This window comes from Haematobia irritans, chromosome 4 (assembly GCF_050003625.1).
Source record: "Haematobia irritans isolate KBUSLIRL chromosome 4, ASM5000362v1, whole genome shotgun sequence".
NCBI classification, from domain to species: Eukaryota; Metazoa; Arthropoda; class Insecta; order Diptera; family Muscidae; genus Haematobia; species Haematobia irritans.
This window is the reverse complement of record NC_134400.1, coordinates 168,884,411-168,903,196: the sequence shown is the minus strand read 5'-3', so window position 1 is coordinate 168,903,196 and position 18,786 is coordinate 168,884,411. Positions and strand designations below refer to the sequence as shown.

The window sequence follows — 18,786 nt, the reverse complement described above, 5'->3', positions numbered from 1 at the left end:
TTTTCAAAGGAAACTGTTATATTTGATTCATGGTTGTGGATATTTAAGATTCGGCCCGGCCGAACTTACTACTGTATATACTTGTTTTACTTCTTAACAGTTAAATTTGAACAAAAGTTAAAACAAATTACCAACCCATAGGAAAATGTTGAACTTACTGTGGGTACATGCTTCTTTAGCGACATACGAAGTCCAGTTTTAACACTGGTTAGTTAAAACTAACTCACTAATGAGTTCACTCTTCTCTGTGTGCAGATATAAAGCCATTTGTTATTACATTTTGGTGATAGAATATCGCTTCAGTTTTTATATAGCTTCTAAATATGTATACATTGCCAGGTGTATATTGGTAAACTTTTCCCAATAAATCTCCCAAAAAGAATGTTAGCATTTGGGATAGGAGTGTCTTGGAGTGTAGTACAATATAGCCGGCTGCGCCCGGCTTTCTTTACTTATCTACACGCAGGGAAGGAATATGATCACCTCAAACATGTTTCAAGAGCAAAATGTTATTTTTGTATGGTGACCATGTAACATGTTTGCCACTAAAATGTTATTTTCTCGTCAAATATAACCTGCTTGCCGAAATCAGATACATGATTTCCGAGAAAATAACATGGTTGCGAAAACCATGCTACATGGTCACCACCCAAAAATAACATTTTGCTCTTAAAACATGTTTGAGGTGATCATATTCCTTTTCTGGGTGTAAGAGGGGTATTCGATGAGTTTAGCATTATTTTTTTTGGCATTTTTATATTGTTTTTAGCATTATTTAAACGCTGATTTAACATAGCTGCAAAAAATTTTTAGATCTGGTCACACTGCTGGGGACTATTTGAAAACTATGAATGGCAATTTGAACTCTTGTTTTTTGCGATTAAGGTTTATATTATGATTTGAAACACTAGCTAAGTATAGGCCATCCATAGGTATCTTGGTTTGTATTTTTTTTATCCCTTAGAGTAACACGGAATGACGGTGTTAATTGAGCATAAATGTCTAGGAAAATTCTTATTACCACATTTATAGGCCAGCTGTCCATTTCAATGGAAATTACCGTCAAATTAAGTGTTAACTTTAAGAAACATCTGTTCGCCTTCTTTCCAATTGGATGTAGACTCACCAATAAACCTAGGAAGTTTGGGAATTAACAAATCAGTTTATTTTTTAGTTGAAGAAATGCCACATTTAGCCGTATGCAATACACATTAAAATCCAATGGAAATTTCAAAACATCTGTTTCAGGTAATTTGTGTCCAACACAAATGAGTTTAGAGTGAAACGTAAAACTACGACGAGGTTAAGTGAGTATGGTATTGACTGTAAACACTTTTACTGCCTGTTCATGAAAGCCAAAATCGTCTTGAGACGAATCGTTCGTGTACAGTGGGACCAAAATAACTTTAGATATATTTGCTGCAAAACATCGAAATTTGCCATGATCTCATCCTTTGTGTTTTTCTATCGAACACCGAAATAAATCTCATTCGACAGACCCTAGTTCTCGAGATATCAACGTGTAATTTTTGACGTTTCGTTCGTCTTGAGGCGAACGAAAATTACACGAACAGGCAGTTAATCTTGGGTATTTGATTAGTAATAAAGACTTTTTGCATTTTGTGAAACACGCAAAGAAATATAAAACGGGTATCACAAATGTTGGTCTGGTTGTACAGTTTTTGTTTTAATTAAAAATGTTTAAACTTTTATCACAAAAAAATATTGTTACAAAATTCTTTATTTAATTAAATGTCAATAAAACGCCTTTTATTTTAATACCATAGTCAATTTCCCATTCCGGGATCCTCCATTGAAATAATGAAAATAAACTTAAAAAGTTCATCCCCGCGTGGATTGGAGCCTATGCCTGATGACTTTTTCACATCCAGTTTTTCGTGTCCATTCATCGACTAGAATCATTACATGGTCATAAATACCAGGTACATTTTTCGTGATCATTTAATTTTTTTTTTTAATTTCGAAAACAATTTCCAATATTTTTATAGAAAGTTTTGTCAAAATTGTATTTTCATAGAAAATTTTGTCAAAATTTTAGTTTTACAAAATTGTATTTCTATAGCAAATTTTGCTAATTTTTTTTATAGAAAATTTTGTCAAAATATTATTTTTATTTTTCGGGACCATTTAATTTTTTTAATTTCGAAAACAATTTCCAATATTTCTATAGAAAGTTTTGTCACAATTGTATTTTCATAGAAAATTTTGTCAAAATTTTAGTTTTACAAAATTTTATTTCTATAGGAAATTTTGCCAATTTTTTTTTTCTATTGAAAATTTTATCAAAATATTATTTTTATAGAAAATTTTGTTAAAATTTCATTTCTATACAAAATTTTGTCAACATTTTATTTCTATAGAAAATTTTGTCAAAATTTCATATTTAGAAAAAAAAAAAATTAGAAAAATTTCTCAAATTGTTATTTCTCTAGATTTTTTTTTTAAATTTTGTTAGTTGACCTTTGGAATTTTACAATTTTAAGATTATTCGTTTGGCTTGAGGTCATGGACTAATGAAAAATGCAGGTGTTGTTGTTTTTCATTACTTTTTTATTGAGACGTTGCTGTTCTCGGATATTTCGCTACACAATCGGTGATCATCTTCAGTGAGATATGATATTGTACAAAGTTATGGACTTTCTCCTTACAAAGCTCCATGACCTCCTTACTCCATGGCCTCAAGCTAAACGAATAATTCCAAAATTATAGAAAATTTTCTCAAAACTGTATATCTATAGAAAACTTTCTTAAAATCTTATTTCTATAGAGTATTTTGTCTAAATTTTATTTCGATAGACAATTTGTTAAAATTTTATTTCTATAGATATTTTTTTTTAGAAAATTTTATCAAGATTTTATTTTTATGGAAAATTTTGTCAACATTTTGTTTCTAAGTAAATTTTCCAAAATTTTATCTTTAGAGAAGATTTTTCCAAAATCATATTTCTATAGACAATTTTTCCAAAATATATAAAGTATAAAGAAAAATTTTCCACAATTTTATTTCTAGGCAAAATTTTGTCATTATTTTATTGTTATAGAAAATTTTGTCAAAATTTTATATCTGAAAATGTTGACAAAATTTTATATGTATTGAAATTTATATTACATTAATTTAGTTTCCTATTCTTAAAGTACCCAGCAAAAAAAATTGGAAGTTCTTCCAAAAGCACAGCTTTAAAAGCACTTCCAGAAGATGCACTCCCAATGATGTTCTTTATTTTAACTACCCAGGAAATTATTTTATTTCAATTTTCTATAACTTGGTTTTTTCATACTTTTAATAATTTTAAGTTTTTTTGTTTCAAATAGGTTAAAAACAGAGTAAGAATTCATAAAATGGTACAAACCATTTAAATTTTGTCGACAAAAATGCTAAATACAATCTTAAAAATTGTGAATTTTTGAAAATATTTGAGGTGAAATGTTAGAATCCATTAAAAATTATAAAAATTATTTATTTGATTTTTTTAATTTACACCCAAAACATTGAATTCGGCTCACATCTAAAGAAGTGATGCAAATTCAGTGCAACGGCTGTTGAAATGGAGGACTTCCGTTCTATGGCAAGCCCATGTTAAATTCTTCGCTTCTGCGTCAATTTTGCACCACTTCCAGATTCAAAAAGAACATCTTCATTACTTTTTTGGCGACGCTTTTTTTGCTGGGTAGTTGCACTACTCTTGCCAAAAGTCCATTTTGCACTGCTCCCCTCTTTTCGTTTTGTGTGGTCGTTTCATTGGAGAAGAGAAACAACATGAAACGAACACACAAAACGAACATTGCAATATGAGTAAGCCAGCAAAAAAAAATGTTGGAAGTTCTTCTAAAGGCACAACATTAAAAGCACTTCCGAAAATGTCCTTCCTAAGATGTTATTTATTTTAACTGCAGTTTGAGTCAATTTTTTTATAACTCGCTTTTTCATATTTTTAAAGGGAAATTTAAAATTGTTTCAAAAAGTTTAAAAACAAATTATTAATTAATAAAATAGTGCAAATTATTTAAATTTTGCCGAAAAAAATCTAAAGCCTTTTTAGAAAAATTGCGATTTTTTGAAAATATTTGAATTTGAATCGTAAAAAATTTTAAAAATTATTTATTCGTCAAAATATCACAAAATTTCTTAATTCACATCCAAAACATTGGATTCGCTTCACACCTTAAGAAGTGATGCAAATTAAGTGCAACGGCTGTTGAAATGGGGGACATCCGTCCTATGACAAGCCCATGTTAAATTTATCGCTTCTGCGTCAATTTTTCACCACTTCCCGATCCAAAAAGAACATTTTCACTGCTTTTTTGGCGACACTTTTTTTGCTGGGAACTTAATTGTGTTGTAAACTTCTTTTTATGTGAGTGATCGTTTTATATGTACATATACACTAAAAATATTTGTCATCAATTAATCAATTCTGTGATATTAAATTTTTATCTATTTTGTAGTGTACATCCCAATGAAGATGTAATTCAAGTAATTGCGAAATATCGGAAACAAAATAAAATAATAATAACCCAGCAAAAAAATTTGGAAGTTCTTCCAAAGGCACAAATTTAAAAGCACTTCCAGAAGATGTACTCCCAATGATGTTCTTTATTTTAACTACAGAGGAAGTTCTTTTCATTAAATTTTTTTATAAAATGGTTTTTTCATATTTTTATTGGGTAATTTTAACTTTTTTTGTTTCAAATTGGTTAAAAATAGTTTAAGAATTCATAAAATCGTACAAATTATTTAAATTTTGTCAAAAAAATGCTAAATCCAATGTGAAAAAATTGTGAATTTTTGAAAATAATTGAGGCCAAACTATTCAGATAAGCGTTAGAATGCATTAAAAATTATAAAAAATTATAAAATTTTTTTATTTGGCAAAATATCACAGAATTTTTTAATTTACATTCAAAACATTGAATTCGGATCACACCTAAAGAAGTGATGCAAATTCAGTGCATCGGCTGTTGAAATGGAGGACTTCCGTCCTATGACAAGCCCATGTTAAATTCATCGCTTCTGCGTCAATTTTACACCACTTGCGGATCCAAAAAGAACATTTTCATTACTTTTTTGGCGACGCTTTTTTTGCTGGGTAATATTAAAACAACAAAAATGATCTCGAGCTTGATTATTCACTGGTCAACATTGGATATTTTTATTCCTATAGAAAATTTTGTCAAAATTTTATTTCTATAGACATTTTTTTTTTGCAAAATTTTATTTCTATAGAAAATATTTCCAAAATTTTATTTCTATAGAAAAATTTTCCAATATTTTAGAGCATTTTGTTAAAATTTTATTTCTATAGAAAAATTGTCACAATTTTATTTCGATAGCAAATTTTTCCACAATTTTATTTATATATAGAATAGAAGTACCTTTTAGTTGGAGAGGAATGTTTCGCAAAATCTAACAAAAAATCAAGATTTCTACCAGTCTACCAAACAGTAAAAAATGGACCATGTTTGGTAGAATTGAACAAACTGTGGCAAGCGTGAATGTAATACTGTCAATACCACTTTAACGAGCACTAATACGAGAAACAAAAGATTTAGGTACACTTAAATGCTGGAGGTCTCTAAAGATAGCCACGTTTGGATTTCCAGCCAATTCTAAAGCAATCACGGTTGAATTTCATCGCGAATAACTTTATTTCTGAATGCAATAGATCAAAATGCTTTTGTAAGCTTGTCGACTATGAAATGAACTGACACTGAAACTGACACAGTCAGCTATCAGAAGTTGGTTGCACTACATATAAACCACACTTTAAATAAAAGGCAATATTTAAATTGTGCAAAAACAATCACCACAAATCACCAATTGCATCCAATTGTCTTGAGACAGACGGAAGGACTTTGACCACTATGTGGATTAGAGCTTAAAAATTAAGAGAAATTTTATTAAAAATACCAAAAGGTATTTGCTATACAATTATCTTAAGTCAATAATAGAAGTTTCAAAGTCGGAGTAGTCATACTAAATTTTATATACTCTCAATGGGGGGAATACATTAATAACCTCTAATGTACTAGAGCTTTACCTTTAACGGATTATCTTAGCATGCATATTTTCTAATTTATCTTACTTTGTTGCTTTTTTTCGATTTTATAGCTTTCACTTAATTATTTTATGGTTTTATGTTTCCTTCATTCTCTGTCTGTTTGCTTGCACTCTCTTTTCCTCACCTTTTTAATATTACTTTCAAGAAATATTCATTGGCAAGTTTTTTTTCATTAACACACACGTTAATGATTATTTTCATTGGTTGCTATACTAGAATATTATCAAGCTGTTGTTATTGTGACTCCAATCGACCCTATGCGATATTAAGTAGAATAAATTCAAATCCATCACATTTTGTCCGCAGCTTTGGTCTAACATCAACAAAAATATACAAAATGATTGGGTCATAACGAGTTAGGCCAGGGCTATTGAGGTTGATGGTTTTACTGAGTGTTTGTAGGAGATATAATCTCTATGGCTCAGAGTGAATTTATAAGTGTAAGTGTATACGTGTGAGAGCATGTGATCGAGGTGTCTATTACAATTAGTATGGTAACTGTCATTATGTAGTTTATTTTTGTTTTTGTTTTTTTTTTTCTTGTATCATTACTGACCAGCATAGGAAATACCCTCTTTATTACAAAAGAGCCTGATGATACATACAAGTAACGGAGAAGAAGAAGAAGAAATCGATTTAGGCGGATGTGTTTACAACACAACATCAAACCTATTGAGTTTGCGTCTTAAATCTTTTGATTTGTGTTGATTTTTTCTCTATGTTTGTTTGCTTGTTGGAAATGTTGCCGATTACCTTTCGTCTGTGAGGTTGTATTTTCCATTGGCTGCTGTTCGCCTTGAATGACATCATTTTAATATAAAGACGTTCATCACCCTCCCATAAGAGGCAAGCGGGTCAAGCTCTAATCCAAACTTCTTGTTTTTGTTTTTTTTTTTTTTTTGTTTTATAATATCTAGATTTAAAAAGTCTCTAACTGGATATCGGCGGCTAGCTGACGTATGCCGCTACTAACTTAATTATATTGATCATCTCTATGTCGAAACGAAGTATAACAAGAAGAAACGATGAATAAGAATATCCTCCTTGTTCCGATAATCGTAAACACAATTCGCAAGATCTCTACACTGTTAGAAAAATATGTTTTTCATATGTTCCGATATAAACAAACTGTGTTTCGGGCGCAATTTAAAAACACAATATATTTAAGTGCAAACTTGTAATGTTCCTAAACTAACACTAAATGTTTGGGACATCTATATTAATATGTTAGAATATATTATGTTTGGGGCATGAATGATTCATAAAAATCATATGTGTGAATGCAAACATATATAAATTTACAAATTTCGACTAAACATACATATGTTGTGATATTTTATTCAAAGCGACAGAGAGAGTATAGAGAAAGAAATAGAGATGGAAACCGGGAGAGTTGACGAAAGATATCAACATAACACAGCAAAAGAATCAAAGAGAACAATTTCTGTGAAACCGCTTGTATATTGTTTCGGAGAACTGTTTTATGATAAGGCCAAAAATTTGATATGCTTAAGTCTAAATATTATTTAATTTGAATAAAGAGAATATACATTCGGAACCAAGAGAATAGACATTCGGAACCAAGAGAATTTCGCCTTGAGAGCAGCATTTTATGTATGTGTGGACATGTGTTTTGTTTATCATTTTGGCATTATGGGCACAATTTGTTTCTTGGATCGTTAAATGAAATCAGGGGTCTTCATAAAAATAACGAAAGGTCACTATACTCTTTTTAGAGTTGGGACAGTAAAATGAAATAAGGAGGAAATAGTGAATAATTACACAGTAAAATGAATAAAAACAAAGTTTAGTTCATTTTTATTAATAAGTACTCCACGAGGAGTTGACGGACACCTTCAAATATAAAAGCGGGCATTAAGTTCGAGTTTTGCAGCTAAAACAATATAAAAAGTTTATTTTCTTTAAAATGAATTATTAAAGAAAAATAAAAGGCATTTTAGAGCGATGGTGTTAAATGCTAGTAAAAAACTGTTCACGCCTAAATAAATTTATGTTTATATTATAAAATTATTTATGTATGTTTATACTCGACTCCACGTTCTTCTTTTGTTAGAGTTTTTGAATGCCTTCTAAATTTTAAAGTTTTAAAGTTAAATTAAAAAAAAAAGTGTTCGGTCAGAGCAGGGATTGAACCCACGACCCCATGCTAAACACTGCTCCACGTGGCAAACAAATGTATGTTTCTGTTAAATAACGTTATGTTTGCATGGGCTCGTGGGCGCTGCAAACTATGCTATATAAATGTATCTTATAACGATAATTATCTACTGGTGACTATAACAGCTACGTAGCCCAGTGGATAGTGTGTTGGCTTACAAACTGTATGGTCCTCGGTTCGATTCTCCGAGCAGGCGAAAGGTAAAATTTAAAAAAAAATTATAAAAGTGAATAATTTCTTCAACATTATTTGTATTACAGAAAAAGGTGCCAAGAACTAAAAAAATTCGTGGAAGTGAAAATTGCGAGTATGTTAGGAAACGAGCACAATCATCATATTAATGTTTCGGCAGTATCCAATTATATATGTGCTTCCTGCAAAATATGTTTGGAACATATGTTAAAGAAGCGATTTTTTTTGAGGGTGTAGCAACCCATATGCATGATATAGAAAAGTAGTTTTTTATACGCAAAAAAAAAAATTTTGACTAACGAACAGCGTTTTATATTTTGCGGTAAAAAAAGTTTGTTTAAAAGAAACAAACAGATTGAATGAAATTTGTTCAAGAAGTCCAACCTGGGGACCGGTTTACATGGGGGCTATAATATAATTAGGTTAGGTTAGGTGGCAGCCATAAGCGTAGGAAGGCTTCTGGGGAGGGGGCTTAGACCCCCCCAGAAAAATTTTAGCCCCCCCCCAGAATTTGAAAACCTATTTACGATTTGTTATTGCTTTTATATAATATTAAACAAGTAAATAAAACCGCACAAAGTTCCAATAAAGAATTTCATATCTTTAGCACAAAGTTCCGCTAAAGAATTTTCAGTTCAATTGCCGATGGCAATATATAGCTTTATTTTTATATAAGTGAATTATTTATTATAAGTGAATGTTAGAAGTCTGATATTTATGAAATAAAACTTTGGTTGAACTTATGATTTAAGTTCCTAAATTTATGTTTAGTTTAATAACTAAAGCACCTTTATTAATTTGTTTAGTCAGAGTTTTAGTCGATTTAATTACAAAAATTGTAATTGATATTAAAACTATTCTTTTATAAATGAATATCTTAATAACGGTGCAAAAAAACAGAATCGCCAAAAGAGTTATGAACCTGTTCTTTTTGTGTCCGGAAGAGATGCAAAATTGGCGCAGAAGCGATGAATTTAAAATGGACATGTCATAGGACGGATGCCCACCATTTCAACAACCGTTGCACTGAATTTGCATTACTTCTTAAGGTGTGATCTGAATTCAGTGTTTTGAATGTGAATTAAAAAATTCAAATTGATATTTTCCCAAATAAATAATGGGAAATGGGAACGTTTGACCTAAAATATTTTCAAAACTTCGCAATTTTTCCAGAATGGAATTAGATTTTTTTCGACATCATTTAAATAATTTTTGTCATTTTATTAATTCTACTTTTTTTATCCTATTTGAAACCAAAAATACCCATTAACGGCCAATTTCATGTAGCTCTGTTAGGTTTTAACTCCCAGTTAACAGAAAGTAAAATCGAAATATCTTCTCTCCGGTTAACTTTAACTGAGAATTTTTCAGCAGTTAAGATCCTAACTGACATATGGAATATATAAGCAAGATGTCAGATATGTTCGTAGTACGGTTTAAAAGTTCGTTAGCTAACGGAGCACTAACGGGGTTTCATGAAAATGGGCGTAAGAATATAAAAAACGAGTTATAAAAATTGGGTTAAAATAATGAACTTCCTTGTGAGGAAGTGCTTTTAAAGTTATGCCTTTATAATAACTCCCAATTTTTTTGCTGGGAAAAAGTGTAGAACTATTTTTAGTTTCTTTATTATAAATTAGTTGTCTAGTTATGATCAAGTCTGATTTTTATTTAGTTTTATAAAATAAAACAGTAATTGAACCTATAACCATTAATTTTTAGCTAGGGGGGCTATAGCCTACGCTAATGGTGGCAGCCCGATGTATCAGGCTCACTTAGACTATTCAGTCCATTGTGATACCACAATGGTGAACTTCTCTCTTATCACTGAGTGCTGCCCGATTCCATGTTGAGCTCAATGACAAGGGACCTCCTTTTTATAGCCGAGTCCGAACGGCGTTCCACATTGCAGTGAAACCACTTACAGAAGCTTTGAAACCCTCAGAAATGTCACCAGCATTACTGAGGTGGGATAATCCACCGCTGGAAAACTTTTTGGTGTTCGGTCGAAGCAGGAATCGAACCCACGACCTTGTGTATGCAAGGCGGGCATGCTAACCATTGCACCATGGTGGCTCCCATATAATATAATTATGAAGCGATATGGAATTTTTTTTTGTTACAAAATTTTTATTGTTGCAATCTATATTCAGCAATATTTTTTAAAACAATTTTCCCTGCAAAAATCAATAAAAATCATAATGGTATCATAATTAACTCAAAAGTTATAAATGTTTCAATTCATATTAGTAATACCCAGAAAAGTGTATTTTTGCTGGGGAGTTAATATAACAATACCATATCCATCCTATCATGGAGGTTATCAATTCAATTTAATATTAATTACTTCTAAAGAAAATCTATATATTCTATGTAGCTGCATTTTCTCACGTATAGACAAATTATGTTTGGAAATTTCTACCGCAGCCTTTTAATGATTATTTAGACCATATACACGCAAGGAAAAAAAGACTTTTGGAAAGGTGTACTGAGACAGTTTTTCGTTTGTTCGAGTTTTTGTACCCACCACCATAGAATGGTGACGGGGGTATAATAAGTTTGTCGAAATATCGATTACCGACTATATGAAGTATATATATTCTTGATCAGGGAGAAATTCTAAGATATAACCATGTCCGTCTGTCTGTCTGGCTGTCTCTCTGTTGTAATCACGCTACAGTCTTCTATTATGAAGAAATCGTGCTAAAATTTTGCACAAACTCGTCTTTTGTCTGCAGGCAGGTCAAGTTCGAAGATGGGCTATATCGGTCCAGGTTTTGATATAGTCCCCATATACCTCCCGATTTGGGGTCTCGGGCTTATAGAAATCGTAGTTTTTATCCAATTTACCTGAAATTTGAAATCTAGAGGTATTTTATGACCATAAAGAGGTGTGCCAAAAATGGTGAGTATCGGTCCATGTTTTGGTATAGCCCCCATATAGACCGATCTCCCGATTTATTTCTTGGGCTTTTAGAAACCACAGTTTTTATTCTATTTACCTGAAATTGGAAATCTAGAGGTATTGTGGGACCACAAATACGTGTGCCAAAAATTGTGAGTATCGGTCCATATTTTGGTATAGCCCCCATATAGACCGATCTCCCGATTTTACTTCTTGGGCTTATATAAACCGCAGTTTTTATTCAATTTACCTGAAATTGGAAATCTAGAGGTATTGTAGGACCACAAATACGTGTGCCAAAAATTGTCAGTATCGGTCCATGTTTTGGTATGGTCCCCATATAAAAGGACCTCTCGATTTGGGGCCTTGGGTTTATAGAAACCGTAGTTTTGATCCAATTTGTCTGAAATTTGAAATCTAGAGGTATTTTAGGACCATAAAGAGGTGTGCCGAAAATGGTGAGTATCGGTTCATATTTTGGTATAGCCCCATATAGACCGATTTCCCGATTTTATTTCTTGGGCTTCTAGAATCCGAAGTTTTTATCCTATTTGCCTGAAATTGGAAATCTAGAGGTATTTTAGGACCATAAAGAGTTGTGCCAAAAATGGTGAGTATCGGTCCATGTTTCGGTATAGCCCCCATATAGACCGATCTCCAGATTTTAATTCTTGGGCTTCTAGAAACTGTATTTACTATCCGATTTTCATGAAATTGAAAATCTAGAGGTATTTTAAGACCACAAATAGAGGTGTCGAAAATGGGGAGTATCGGTTCACGTTTTTGTATAGCCCCCATATAGACCGATCTCCCGATTTTACTTCTTGGCCGTCTAGATACTGTATTTTCTATCCGATTTGCTTGAAATTGAAAATCTAGAGGTATTTTAAGATCACAAATAGGTGTGTCGAAAATGGGGAATATCGTTCCCAGTTTTGATATATCTCCCATATAAAGCGATCCCCCGATTTGGGGTCTAGAGCTTATAGAAACCGTAGTTTTTATTCGATTTGTCTAAAATTGGAAATCGAGATGTATTTTAGGACCACTAAAAATGGTGTGCAGACTGATCGCCCGATTTTAGATTTCGTAGTTTGTCTGAAATTTGAATTCTAGAGGTATTTGAGGAACATTAAGAGGTGTGCCGAAAATTTTGAGCATTGGTCCATGTTTTGGTATAGCCCCCATATTGATCTACCTCCCGGATTTAGTTCTTAAGCTGCTAGAATCTGTATTTTTATCCACTTTGCCTGAAAATATAAATATACTTGTATTTTTGACCCTCAAAATTTTGTATCGCATTTATTTCTTATTTCCATAATGTAAGAAATTTATCGATCGACCGATTTCACTTCTTGAGGGTAGGATCATATCAATTGCTTGAAACTAAAAGTAAAATTTCCAGATAATGGCGGTAAAAATCTACGGATTTAAGATTTCAAATCAAGTTTTTTCATCATTTAAACGATATGTTTATGCTTTCTCTAAAATTCAAACAAAATTGGTTCTTATAAATCCAGAATCTGATCTGGTATTCATAGGTAGAATCTTTAAATTTATCTTCGGGAAGTGTACTGGTTCAATTGATCTTCTTGGGACAATATCTGTCATCAAACCCCCTTAAATCCTACATATATTATCAAGATACCCGCACCGACGAAGAGTTTTCAAAGGAAACTATTATATTTTATTCATGGTGGTGGGTATTCAAAATTCGGCCCAGCCGAACTTACTACGGTTTATACTTATTTTTTTAATTTCTTCAAAGATTTCAAATTTTCATCACCAAAAAAGTTTTTTGCTACAAATTTTTTTTATTTTTGTCATGAAAAAAAATAATTTTTGATCCAAAGGAACAGTCAATTTCGTTTATATCAAACAATGTTTTCTTCTGACCTTAAATCTTTAATAAGACAGATTTTGAAATTTCATACCAAATATAGCGATAGTTCGTAGCCCAGTGGATAGTATGTTGTCCTAATCATAATAAAGGGTAATACGGTCAAAATTTGGTCAAGGGAAAACGCGTGTAAATCGGTGAAATCGTTTATTTAAAAAATCAAATTAAATTTCTCTCACGCTTGACACCTGCCAACAGATTTTTTACAGCCACCTTCTTCGCCGCAGAAAGCCAGTTTGCCTTGAACTGCTGCTCGTCCTTAGCAGTTTTTTGGTCTTCTTTAGGTTCCGCTTGACAATAGCCCAGTATTTCTCAATTGGGCGGAGCTCTGGCATATTGGGAGGGTTCTTGTCCTTGGGAACCACCTGCACGTTGTTGGCGGCGTACCACTTCATGGCCTTTTCACCGTAATGGCAAGAAGACAAATCCGGCCGAAACAGTACGAAACAACCGTGTTTCTTCAGGAAAGGCAGCAGACGTTTATTCAAACACTCTTTCACGTAAATTTCTTGGTTGACAGTCCCGGAAGCTATGAGAATGCTGCTTTTCAAGCCACAGGTACAGATGGCTTGCCAAACCAGATATTTCTTTGCGAACTTTGACAGTTTTATGTGCTTGAAAATATCTGCTACCTTTCCCCTTCCTTTTGCCGTATAAAACTCCTGTCCCGGAAGCTGCTTGTAGTCGGCTTTGACGTAGGTTTCGTCGTCCATTACCACGCAGTCAAACTTCGTCAGCATCGTCGTGTACAGCCTCCGGGATCGCGCTTTGGCCGTCGTATTTTGTTTATCATCGCGATTTGGAGTCACTACCTTCTTGTAAGTCGATAGTCCGGCTCGTTTTTTGGCTCGATGCACGGTTGTAGACGATACACCCAGCTTATTTGCGGCATCTCGGAGAGAGAGAGGTTAGGGTTTCGCTTGAAACTACCGGCAACTCTCTTTGTCGTCTCAGCGGCTTCCGGTTTTCGATTTCCCCCCGATCCAGACTTCCTGGCTGTCGACAAACGTTCCCCAAACACTATAATTACATTTGTAACGGTTGATTTGGCAACTTTTAGCGATTTTGCCAGCTTTGCGTGCGAGTAGCTCGGATTTTCGCGATGCACGAGCAAAATTTTGATACGCTGATCTTCTTGCTTGGACGGCAATTTGACAACTGAAGAGTGAATTCCAAAATCAAAATAGGAGCAACACTCCAGTTTTTTAAATGCAAAATTGAAAGTAATACGTCAAGTTTATATTGACCAAATTTTGACCGTATCACCCTTTATGTTAGAACATATAATGGCTGGGACATTAAAGTTTCTTAAATGTAATATCACTGGATGCAAACATATATTAGTTTGGAAATTTTGTATAAGCACCCTACGGGAAATTGGTGCAAATTGCCACTGACGGACCTATTACAGAACTGGTACATGTGTTCCAGTTAGTTGCAATTTTTAAATAGTCGTAATTTATTTATTTCCGTATTCGTTTGATATTAAAATCTTAGATCCATTAAGATTTTAATATCAAACATTTTCACATTTAGTGAAATAAAATTATCAGAATAACCTATTGTTCGACATATTTCAAGTTTTTATACCCTCCACCATAGGATGGGCGGTATATTAAATTTGTCATTCCGTTTGTAACACATCGAAATATTGCTCTAAGACCCCATAAAATATATATATTCTGGGCCGTGGTGAAATTCTGAGTCGATCTGAGCATGTCCGTCCGTCCATCCGTCTGTTGAAATCACGTTAACTTCCGAACGAAACAAGCTATCGACTTGAAGCTTGGCACAAGTAGTTGTTATTGATGTAGGTCGGATGGTATTGCAAATGGGCCATATCGGTCCACTTTTACGTATAGCCCCCATATAAACGGACCCCAAATTTGGCTTTCGAGGCCTCTAAGAGAAGCAAATTTCATCCGATCTTGCTGAAATTTGGTACATGGTGTTAGTATATGGTCTCTAACAACCATGCAGGAATTGGTCCACATCGGTTCATAATTATATATAGCCCCCATATAAACCGATCACCAGATTTGACCTCCGGAGCCTCTTGGAAGACCAAAATTCATCTGATTCAGTTGAAATTTGGTACGTGGTGTTAGTATATGGTCTCAAATACCCATGCAAAAATTGGTCGAAATCGGTCCATAATTATATATAGCCCCCATATACACGCAAAGAAAAAAAACGTTTGGAAAACGTGTACCAAAAACGTTTTTCTTTTGTTAGAGTTTTTTGAATTGCTTCGAAAATTTTAAACTTTTATTACCAAAAAAATTCGTTTGTTACAACATTTTTATTTTTTCAATAAAAAAAGTTATTTTTGAAATAACAACACAGTCCATTTCGTTTATATCAAACACTGTTCTTTTCTGACTTTAGGTCTTTAATAAGACACATTTTACAGTTCAAAATTTAATATAGTACAATGTAGTGTTAAACATTTTTTTCGGAATCTTCCGAATATATCTGGAACGTATGTAAAAAAAAACAAAAGCAAAAAAAAAAAAACTTTGGCCGAAGCAGGGCTCGAACCCACGACCCTTGGCATGAGAGTCGGACGTAGCTACCACTGCTCCACGGTGCCAAACAAATTTTTGTTTCTGTTAAATAAACTTTGTTTATTCGGTTCGTGGGCGCCACAAGCTATGCTACATAAATATAACTTATATGGATATGTATCTATTGATGACCATAACAGGTACATAGCTCAGTGGTTAGTGTGTTGGCTTACAATGTGCATGGTCCGCGGTTCGATTCTCCGTCCAGGCGAAAGGTAAAAAAAAGTTTAAAAATTTATAAAATCGTATAATTTCTTCTACATTGTTGGTATTACAGGAAAAGGTGTTAAGAACTAAAAATCCTCGTGGATGTGAGAAAGATGTGAGGGACAATGCAATTAGCAAGAAAATAATGTTTTTTTTGAGCTAGTCGTTATGAAATTGTTTTTACATCCTGGAAAAGAATAAACGTTTATCACAAAAAGTATATACTTTTCTTCCAAATACACTTCCTTACAGCGAAAAGCAAATGAGAAACGAACTTTGTTTGTCTAAAATTTCGTTTGGGAGGAAAGAATTATTTTTTTGCGTGTAAACCGATCCCCAGATTTGACCTCCGGAGCCCCTTGGAAGAGCAAAATTCATCCGAATTGGTTGAAATTTGGTACGTGATGTTAGTATATGGTATCCAACAACCATGCAGGAATTTGTTCATATCAGTCCATAGTCATATATAGCCCCCATATAAACCGATTCCGAGATTTAGTTTTGGAGCCTCTTGGAGGAGCAAATTTCATCCGAGTGAGTTGAAATTTGGTACATTGTGCTAGTATGTGGCCGTTAACAACCATGCCTAACTAGGTCCATATCGGTCTATAGTTATATATAGCCCTCAGATAAATCGATCCCCAATCACACAAATATTGGTCCATATCAGGTGCATGATTCTATATAGCCCCCATATAAGCGACCCCCGTATTTCAATTCTGGCTCTCTATGCACCGTGCAAAAAGTCCATATCGATTCGTATTTATTTGTAGACTTACCTATACATAACTGTGTTTGTCTAATATATACCACGTATGGACTAACTCACAATTTAGAAAACGATGTTAAGAAGTTTTAAGATACCACAATCCAAGTAATTCGATTGTGAATGACAGTCTTTCGTAGAAGTTTCTACGCAATCCATGGTGGAGGGCACATAAGATTCGGCCTGGCCGAACTTACGGCCGTATGTACTTGTTTTTTTTTCATTTTGGGTTCGATTGGGATGTCCAAATTGAAACAGATTTCTAAGAGTTTGTCCGAGATTGGTTCCTGAGGACCTGTCTATGGGGTGCTCCTGCTAAATTGTCCCAGGATGTGTCCTTTGGGATGAGTCCAAGATGCGTCCTAAATTGTTAATTTACCCCATCAATGACAAACCCATTAATGTGACCGGTCCCTCACATACGTTTTGACCAGAACTGGGACTGGTCCGTACAAACCAGGGACTAGTCCTGTACCGGTTCTGCGGTTTTGTCTATTTCCTGTAGGGCATATACATGTTTAGAAATGTCAGAGAGAGAGAAAGAGCGTTAGAGTATAGTATATGTAGGTTTAATTATAACAAATAAAAGTGTAGGCTGCTTAGTATACGTTCATGCCTGCTTCTCGACTTACGGTACGCGCAAATATTTGAGAAAATTAGAAAAAAGAGTTCATCTTCACAGTCAATCTAGCTAACATATTTCTAACTCATATTTGATTATTTGACATCATAATAGGAGTATTTTCCAAAAACGGGAACCCGATATTTAAAGAATGGTCCTGGAAACATTTTGACACTTATTATGGTCAAATATTTCCCTCGTGTGACCATACTCTTAAATATTTGGTACATAAATAAATATTTGGAGTGTTTTCAAAATAAATTACAAACATATGCTTTTATTTGTATTCAAACACAATTATAACAGGTTGGCTGATAAGTCCCCGGTCTGACACATTGATGGCGTCGCTAGTATTAAATGCATATTATTTTTATATAGTACCAACCTTCAAATGATTCTTATCAAAATTTGACGTCTGTAAGTCAATTAGTTTGTGAGATAGAGCGTCTTTTGTGAAGCAACTTTTGTTATTGTGAAAAAAATGGAATGGAAAAGGAATTTCGTGTTCTGATAAAATACTGTTTTCTGAAGGGAAAAAATACGGTGGAAGCAAAAACTTGGCTTGATAATGAGTTTCCGGACTATGCCCCAGGGAAATCAACAATAATTGATTGGTATGCAAAATTCAAGCGTGGTGAAATGAGCACGGAGGACGTTGAACGCACTGGACGCCCGAAAGAGGTGGTTACCGACGAAAACATCAAAAAAATCCACAAAATGATTTTGAATGACCGTAAAATGAAGTTGATCGAGATAGCAGAGGCCTTAAAGATATCAAAGGAACGTGTTGGTCATATCATTCATCAATATTTGGATATGCGGAAGCTCTGTGCAAAATGGGTGCCGCGCGAGCTCACATTTGACCAAAAAAAAAAAAACAACGTGTTGATGATTCTGAGCGGTGTTTGCAGCTGTTAACTCGTAATACACCCGAGTTTTTCCGTCGATATGTGACAATGGATGAAACATGGCTCCATCACTACACTCCTGAGTCCAATCGGCTGAGTGGACAGCGACTGGTGAACCGTCTCCGAAGCGTGGAAAGACTCAAAAGTCCGCTGGCAAAGTAATGGCCTCTGTTTTTGGGGATGCGCATGGAATAATTTTTATCGATTATCTTGAGAAGGGAAAAACCATCAACAGTGACTATTATATGGCGTTATTGGAGCGTTTGAAGGTCGAAATCGCGGCAAAACGGCCCCATATGTAGAAGAAAAAAGTGTTGTTCCACCAAGACAACGCACCGTGCCTCAAGTCATTGAGAACGATGGCAAAAATTCATGAATTGGGCTTCGAATTGCTTCCCCAACCACCGTATTCTCCAGATCTGGCCCCCAGCGACTTTTTCTTGTTCTTAGACCTCAAAAG

At 33.8% G+C, this 18,786-nt stretch overlaps 1 protein-coding gene across 1 annotated transcript in view; it reads right to left on the bottom strand.

The window, feature by feature from the left end:
* RhoGEF64C (Rho guanine nucleotide exchange factor at 64C) overlaps positions 1-18,786 on the bottom strand; it is a 516,589-nt gene that overhangs the window by 472,759 nt on the left and 25,044 nt on the right. The gene's annotated exons all lie outside the window — the stretch shown is intronic.